Source organism: Triticum dicoccoides, chromosome 5A (assembly GCF_002162155.2).
Source record: "Triticum dicoccoides isolate Atlit2015 ecotype Zavitan chromosome 5A, WEW_v2.0, whole genome shotgun sequence".
In the NCBI taxonomy this organism is placed as follows: Eukaryota; Viridiplantae; Streptophyta; class Magnoliopsida; order Poales; family Poaceae; genus Triticum; species Triticum dicoccoides.
Window position 1 is genome coordinate 17,378,109 of NC_041388.1, and position 8,607 is coordinate 17,386,715.

At 45.1% G+C, this 8,607-nt stretch overlaps 1 pseudogene; it reads left to right on the plus strand.

Annotated features, from left to right (window-relative positions):
* Positions 1 to 1,546: 1,546 nt before the first annotated feature.
* LOC119296830 lies at positions 1,547 to 2,324 on the plus strand (annotated as a pseudogene).
* The last annotated feature ends 6,283 nt before the right edge of the window (positions 2,325 to 8,607 follow it).

Below are 8,607 nucleotides of genomic sequence, written 5' to 3' on the forward strand. Positions count from 1 at the left end.
TCCTAAGGTTTTATGTTCATACCTATAACGAGCTTAACAAGCTAAACGAGCTAGCTCGCGAGCTAAATGAGTCGAGTCAATCTTGGATTTGAGCTCGTTATAGTAACAAGTCAAGTCGAGCTAGCTCGTTAACGAAACAAGCTCTAGCGAGTCGAGCATAGCTGGCTCGACTCGGCTCGAATTCCACCCCTATATGTGAGCGATTTTGATTTTTCCATGTTCAAAAAAATGTGAACTATACAAATGTGTATTCATAAAATAAATCCGCTCCCCCGGTACAGTTCCGCAGCCATGTAAAAAGTTCCACTAAAAATAATTTAATTTAGTGTATTATCTAAAAAATGAATTTTTGATGGAACCGTCTTCAACTCTCTTTATACTTGGTGCATATAATATTTCACAAAGTTTCTCTATAAACAAATCTCACAACATTTTTGACATGGTCCGGTGATTTCTTAGCAGGAGATATTCAATAAATTATCAGGCCTAAAAACCATTTAATATTATTTGTTGGATAAACCTCAAAGGCCCATTGTTATAGATATACGGCATTTTAAAGAACATTTTTTTCTACTTCCAACATGTTTTATATGAATTACAAATTTACAAGACACATTTGTACCACAACTGCAGAGAGGCAGAGAGCTAGTGAGCAAATTTCTACTCCCATATTAAGATGGAACGCACGCTTATGTGCTTGAACGTTACTACAACAGACTTGGCAATACATTAATTAAAGGCTACCGTCCTTTCAGGGGTGAGTTACTCACTTCTTCCAAGTATAGAGCAATCGTAGTTATCTATTTGTAAGGGCATCTCCAACAGCTGTAAGATAGGTATTGGTAATTTGCCACCTAGGACAAAGTGATGATGTGGCATGTAATAAATGCGGAGAGAGAGCAAAGTTGTATGTAGAATAACCAAAGTTTTAAATAGCGCGCTAAGTATCTTAGCGTCGGACCTCTTTAAAATGTTTGTTCATTTGTTTGGACCAAAGTCTCTTAGCGCAAGACTTTTTGTAAACGCTATAGCGTGCTATAGCGGAGCTATAGCGGGCTATTTGAAACAGTGAGAATAACCAACAACCTTTGCACAAGCTCCAAGGTGAAATAGAGAGCAATCACATTTATTTTCTTATCATATATTGGATATCTTAGATACAATCCATTGGAGTAGTTGTATGATAGCTTGTTGGTTGATGACATGCACATTTTACCAACAAGACTAATATACAATCTATTGAAGATGCCCTAAACGTTACAAAGTTCCTTCTTTTGCGGGAATTAATGCTTGGACGTTACAAACTTATCTTCTTCCAAGTATAGAACAATGAATTAATTAGTCCTTATCTACTTGTGAACGTTATTAGCAATGAATTAATTGGTGCCATATATTGGAGGGAGCATTCAAACCGCATGACGTTGCACATTTACATAGATACCTACAAATTATCTATATTTGGCAATCCAGGATCGAGCTACAATTAGCCTATAAATACCGTCAGATAGGCCTTCAGTCCACATCGGTCACTGCATACACACACACCACCACCACCATCATCAATAACAACCGCATGGCGTCTTCACTCTTCATCATTGCCATCCTCCTCACCGTCGCCGCAACCGACGCGGCCACCATCACGGTCGTGAACAAGTGCTCCTACACGGTGTGGCCAGCTGCTATCCCGGTGGGAGGCGGGACCAAGCTCGAACCGGGCCAGATGTCCACAATCCACCCGCCCGCCGGCACAAATTCTGGCAGGATCTGGGCGCGTACGGGCTGCAAATTCGACGCCAGTGGCAATGGGTCCTGTACCACGGGAGACTGCGGCGGCGTGCTAGCCTGCCGTGCCGGCGTGAAGCCACCCGCCTCGCTTGCCGAGTACACTCTGGGGACAGGCAGCAATGCTGACTTCTACGACATCTCCCTCGTTGACGGATTCAACGTGCCGATGAGCTTTCGGCCCCGTCGACGGCAGCTGCCGCGCGGTTAGCTGCGCCGCGGACATCAATGCAAAGTGCCCGTCGGAGCTGAAGGTGAACGGGGGCTGCATAAGTGCCTGCGGCAAGTTCGGCACCCCACAATACTGCTGCCCGGCGGCAAGTACGCCGGCGACCTGCGGGCCGACGAGCTACTCGCGTTTCTTCAAGGGGCTCTGCCCAGACGCCTACAGCTACGCCTACGACGACAAGAGCAGCACATTCACCTGCGCCGCCGGAACAAACTACCAAGTCACCTTCTGCCCGTAGATCCGCGCCATCATCATGGATATTCATGCATGCTAGGAACTGAATTCGGTTTGATGAATAAATATGTACTGGAACTCTGGAACTAGAATTGGAATGAATGAATGAATGAATGAAGTAGTTTCCCAAAAAAGTCTTGCCAAATAATTCATAAAACTGAAGCAAATTTCTTCAACGATGTACCACCTCCTCGGGGGCTGACTGCATCTGCACCGATAATGGCCCACGCGACTGCCAGCAAGGAAACTCCGGGTCGACCACGAGAGCCCGATTCCTCAGCAAGCTGCATGACAGCCCGGTGGAGCCCAGTTCCAGACATGGCGCCTCTCAAACTGGTTGTCGCCGCCGAGTCGACGATGAGTATGCGGGCCGGGCATCGTCGACGTCGAGAACAAATTCTTATGAAAACAAATTCCTATGCAATAATTATCATTTTATTATGCTACTCATATTTAATAAACTTTTGCAACTATATAGTAGATGGGCAAATATGAAAAACTCTGTAGGACGCAGAGACATCACACACGTCATGTCCAGATAGTTCTCAACGAAGAAGACCCACCTGGAGAACTATAAAAAAAATTGCAAGCACATATTATGCACTACTTATATTCAGTAAAGAATTATGACTATAGACATGCATTTTCAGTTTAAATTAACATAGCATTGATCCAACCATTCATCTACTACACAACCGAATATCATCCAAATGTATTTGCAACCAATATTCATCCAACTATCATCCAACCATTGATCCAACCATTCGTCTACTATACAACCAAATATCATCCAAATGTATTTGCAACCAAATATCATCCAAATGTATTTGCAACCAAATATCATACAACTTATATTCAGTAAATGTGTGTGTCTGTGTGTGTGTGTGCGCGCGCGCGCGCACCGGCGGTGAGCTAGGTCTTGCAGTGGCACCGGCAGGGCTCCTACGCCGAAGATGGACGGGGTGGCGGCTCTCGGGTGTCTAGGGGGCATCTAGTGGTTGTTAGTTGGGGGATGGGATCGGCCTTGCCCGAATTTAGGCCGAGGATCGTGACGGCCATGGCGGCAATGGCGAACGGGGAGGGGGCTTCGAGGGAGGAGAGGGACGAGAGGCGCTCACAACGGGCTCGCCGAGGTCGAGGCGATGCTCTCAACGGGCTCGAGGAGGGGCCGGAGCGAGCGGGATGGCGTCGGCGATCTCCGGCGATTGGAGGTTGAAGACGAGAGGCCTGGCGGCACGGTGGTCGATCTGTTCCGGGGCGGTGGCTGGCCCCCGGACAACACTTATATACCTGGGACATTTAGTCCCGGTTCCAGCCATGCACAGGGACTAAAGGTACCTTTAGTCCCGGTGCGTGCCTGGAACCGGGACTAAATGTGTTTTACAGCGGCCCAAAATACGCGCGGGGGGAGGACCTTTAGTCCCGGTGCGTGGTGGCAACCGGGACTAAAGGTGTTTTTACTTTTTTTTTTGCTTTTTTTTACTTTTGTTTCTACTTAATTCTAAAATGATCATAACTAGAGTTTTATAGTTGGATAAATTTTATTTAATTCTAAGTTAATATTGTTTTGATCATAACTAGAGTTTTATGAAATCTTTTTAGTTGATTCTTGATGTCTACTACACAACCTTCTTCTTGTAGACGTTGTTGGGCCTCCAAGTGCAGAGGTTTGTAGGACAGTAGCAAATTTCCCTTAAGTAGATGACCTAAGGTTTATCAATCCGTGGGAGGCGTAGGATGAAGATGGTCTCTCTCAAGCAACCTTGCAACCAAATAACAAAGAGTCTCTTGTGTCCCCAACACACTCAATACAATTGTAAATTGTATAGGTGCACTAGTTCGGCGAAGAGATGGTGATACAAGTGCAATATGGATGGTAGATATAGGTTTTTGTAATCTGAAAATATAAAAACAGCAAGGTAACTATTGATAAAAGTGAGCGTAAACGGTATTGCAATGCTAGGAAACAAGGCCTAGGGTTCATACTTTCACTAATGCAAGTTCTCCCAACAATAATAACATAATTTGATCATATAACTATCCCTCAACATGCAACAAAGAGTCACTCGAAAGTCACTAATAGCGGAGAACAAACGAAGATATTATGGTAGGGTACGAAACAACCTCAAAGCTATTCTTTACAATCAATCCGTTGGGCTATTCCTATAAGTGTCGCAAACAGCCCTAGAGTTCGTACTAGAATAACACCTTAAGACACAAATCAACAAAAACCATAATGTCACCTAGATACTCCAATGTCATCTCAAGTATCCGTGGGTATGATTATACGATATGCATTACACAATTTCAGATTCATCTATTCAACCAACACATAGAACCTCAAAGAGTGCCCCAAAGTTTCTATCGGAGAATCACGACGAAAACGTGTGCCAACCCCTATGCATAGGTTCATGGGCGGAACCCGCAAGTTGATCACCAAAACATACATCAAGTGAATCACGTGATATCCCATTGTCACCACAGATACGCACGGCAAGACATACATCAAGTGTTCTCAAATCTTTAAAGACTCAATCCGATAAGATTACTTCAAAGGAAAAACTCAATCCATTACAACAGAGTAGAGGAGGAGAGGAAACATAAGATACAACTATAATATGAGATTGAGTTTATGTTGCTTCTCCCCCTCTACTGTCTTGTAATGGATTGAGTTTTCCCTTTGAAGTAATCTTATCGGATTGAGTCTTTAAAGATTTGAGAACACTTGATGTATGTCTTGCCGTGCGTATCTGTGGTGACAATGGGATATCACGTGATTCACTTGATGTATGTTTTGGTGATCAACTTGCGGGTTCCGCCCATGAACCTATGCATAGGGGTTGGCACACGTTTTTGTCGTGATTCTCCGGTAGAAACTTTGGGCACTCTTTGAGTTTCTATGTGTTGGTTTGAATAGATGAATTGAGATTGTGTGATGCATATCGTATAATCATACCCACGGATACTTGAGGTGACATTGGAGTATCTAGGTGACATTAGGGTTTTGGTTGATTTGTGTCTTAAGGTGTTATTCTAGTACGAACTCTAGGGCTGTTCATGACACTTATAGGAATAGCCCACCGGATTGATTGGAAAGAATAACTTTGAGGTGGTTTCGTACCCTACCATAATCTCTTCGTTTGTTCTCCGCTATTAGTGACTTTGGAGTGACTCTTTGTTGCATGTTGAGGGATAGTTATATGATCTAATTATGTTATTATTGTTGAGAGAACTTGCACTAGTGAAAGTATGAACCCTAGGCCTTGTTTCCTATCATTGCAATACTGTTTACGCTCACTTTACCACTTGTTACCTTGCTGTTTTTATATTTTCATATTACAAAAACCTATATCTACCATTCATATTGCACTTGTATCACCATTTCTTCGCCGAACTAGTGCACCTATACAATTTACCATTGTATTGGGTGTGTTGGGGATACAAGAGACTCTTTGTTATTTGGTTGCAGGGTTGCTTGAAAGAGACCATCTTCATCCTATGCCTCCCACGGATTGATAAACCTTAGGTCATCCACTTGAGGGAAATTTGCTACTGTCCTATAAACCTCTACACTTGGAGGCCCAACAACGTCTACAAGAAGAAGGTTGTGTAGTAGACATCAAGCTCTTTTCTGACGCCGTTGCCGGGGAGGTCAGTGCTTGAAGGTATATATTTAGATCTTGCAATCGAGTCTTTTTATTTCTTGTTTAGCACTAGTTTAATTTATAAAAGAAAACTACCAAAAAATGGAATTGAGTTTGCCTCATACGCATCATCTTTTTAATATCTTTCGTGAGTATGATGGAAAGGAAAATTGTGCCAAATTGCTAGTGGAAGAATGCATTAAAATGTTTGACACTAAATATTTGAATGATGAGAATGATTGCAATGTTGTTAGTATGAATTCTATGAATATCCATGATGCTAATGATTTGCAAAGCCACAAGCTTGAGGACGCTATGTTTGATGAATATGATATTTTTAGTCCCCCAAGTTTTGATGTGCAAATTTATTATGATGAAAGCATGCCTCCTATCTATGATGATTATTGTGATGACACGTATGCTATAAAGAATAATGATAACCATGAAACTTGTCATCTTGATCTTAATTTTCAATCACATGATAGTTATTTTGTTGAGTTTGCTCCCACTACTATTGATCAGAATAGATTTGCTTATGTGGAGAGTAATAAAAATTATATGCTTATGCATCATGAAAAGAATGCTTTATGTGCTGGTTATATTGTTGAATTCATTCATGATGCTACTGAAAATTATTATGAGGGAGGAATATATGTGAGGGAGTCCTGGATTAGGGGGTGTTCGGATAGCCGGACTATACCTTCAGCCGGACTCCTGGACTATGAAGATACAAGATTGAAGACTTCGTCCCGTGTCCGGATGGGACTTTCCTTGGCGTGGAAGGCAAGCTTGGAGATGCGGATATTCAGATCTCCTACCATTGTAACCGACTTTGTGTAACCCTAACCCTCTCCGGTGTCTATATAAACCGGAGGGTTTTAGTCCGTGGGACACAACTCCAATATACGACAATCATACCATAGGCTAGCTTCTAGGGTTTAGCCTCCTTGATCTCGTGGTACATCTACTCTTGTACTATCCATATCATCAATATTAATCAAGTAGGACGTAGGGTTTTACCTCCATCAAGAGGGCCCGAACCTGGGTAAAACTTCGTGTCCCTTGTCTCCTGTTACCATCCGCCTAGACGCACAGTTCGGGACCCCCTACCCGAGATCCGCCGGTTTTGACACCGACATTGGTGCTTCCATTGAGAGTTCCTCTGTGTCGTCGCTTTTAGGCCTGATGGCTCCTTTGATCAGCAACAACGATGCGGTCCAGGGTGAGACTTTTCTCCCCGGACAGATCTTCGTCTTCAGCGGCTTCGCACTGCGGGACAATTCTCTTGGCCACCTTGAAAGGCGATCGAGCCGAACACCAGCCCCGCACTCTGCAAGACCCGTGACTCCGAGGGGCTGGACTCCTCTCCGGACTCCGAGCCCTCCGCGCCCCTTTCAATCGAATCCGATTGGGCGCCGATCATGGAGTTCACCGCTGAGGACACCTTTCAACACTCGCCCTTTGGCGACATTCTGAAGTCTCTAAAGTCTCTCTCTTTATCAGGAGAGCTCTGGCCGGCTACGGTCAGCAAGGATGGGATACGGACGATGAAGAAATTCAAAGCCCACCCACCACCCACTTTGTAGCCACTGTCGATGATTTAACCGACATGCTCGATTTTGACTCCGAAGACATCGACGGTATGGACGCCGATGCAGGAGACGATCAAGACCCAGCACCCATAGGGCACTGGAAGGCCACCTCATCATATGACATATACATGGTGGATACTCCAAAAGATGGAGATGGCGACGGAATGGCGGGGGATGACCCCTCCAAGAAACAGCCTCCGCTCTAAATCCCGCCAAAGTAAAAATGGTGATTCCGGCACAGGGGATAATAATACTCCAGATAGCGCCAAAGAACACCCCCTCCAGCAAGATTCAGCGCAGGAGGATGAAGAAGCCAGCCCTCGCGAGAGAGTGGCAGATAAAGAGGTCGAGGATGATAATTATATGCCTCCCTCCGAAGATGAGGCAAGCCTCGACGACGACGAATTCATCGTGCCGGATGACCCCGCCGAACAAGAGCGTTTCAAATGCAGGCTTATAGCCACGACAAGCAGCCTCAAGAAAAAGCAACAACAACTTAGAGCTGATCAAGATTTGCTAGCTGACAGATGGACTGAAGTCCTTGCGGCCGAAGAGTATGAACTCGAACGCCCCTCCAAGAGTTACCCAAAGCGCAGGCCGCTACCCCGATTAGAGGAGGAAGCACCTACATCGCCAGCGCATGACATGACCGACCGGCCACCTCGTGGCCGTGACAGAGAGGCCTCTCGGCCCTCCACTCAAGCCGCGCCCCGGCGCCGCTCAAAGCAGACTAAGGCATGGGAAAATGCGCCAGACCTGCGAGACATACTGGAGGACAAGGCAAGGCAAACAAGATCGATCTATGGATCGCGCGAGCGCCCCACGGCACGTGACGGTGACCGTCACTCCGGATACAATATATCCGGCCGGGCCAAACACAACAGACAAAGCTCCTTTGAGCTGCGTCGTGATATAGCCCAGTACAGAGGCGCCGCACACCCACTATGCTTCACAGATGAAGTAATGGATCATAAAATCCCTGAGGGTTTCAAACCCGTCAACATCGAATCATATGATGGCACAACCGATCCTGCGGTATGGATCGAGGATTACCTCCTTCATATCCACATGGCCCGCGGTGATGATCTACACGCCATCAAATACCCCCCGCTCAAACTTAATGGAC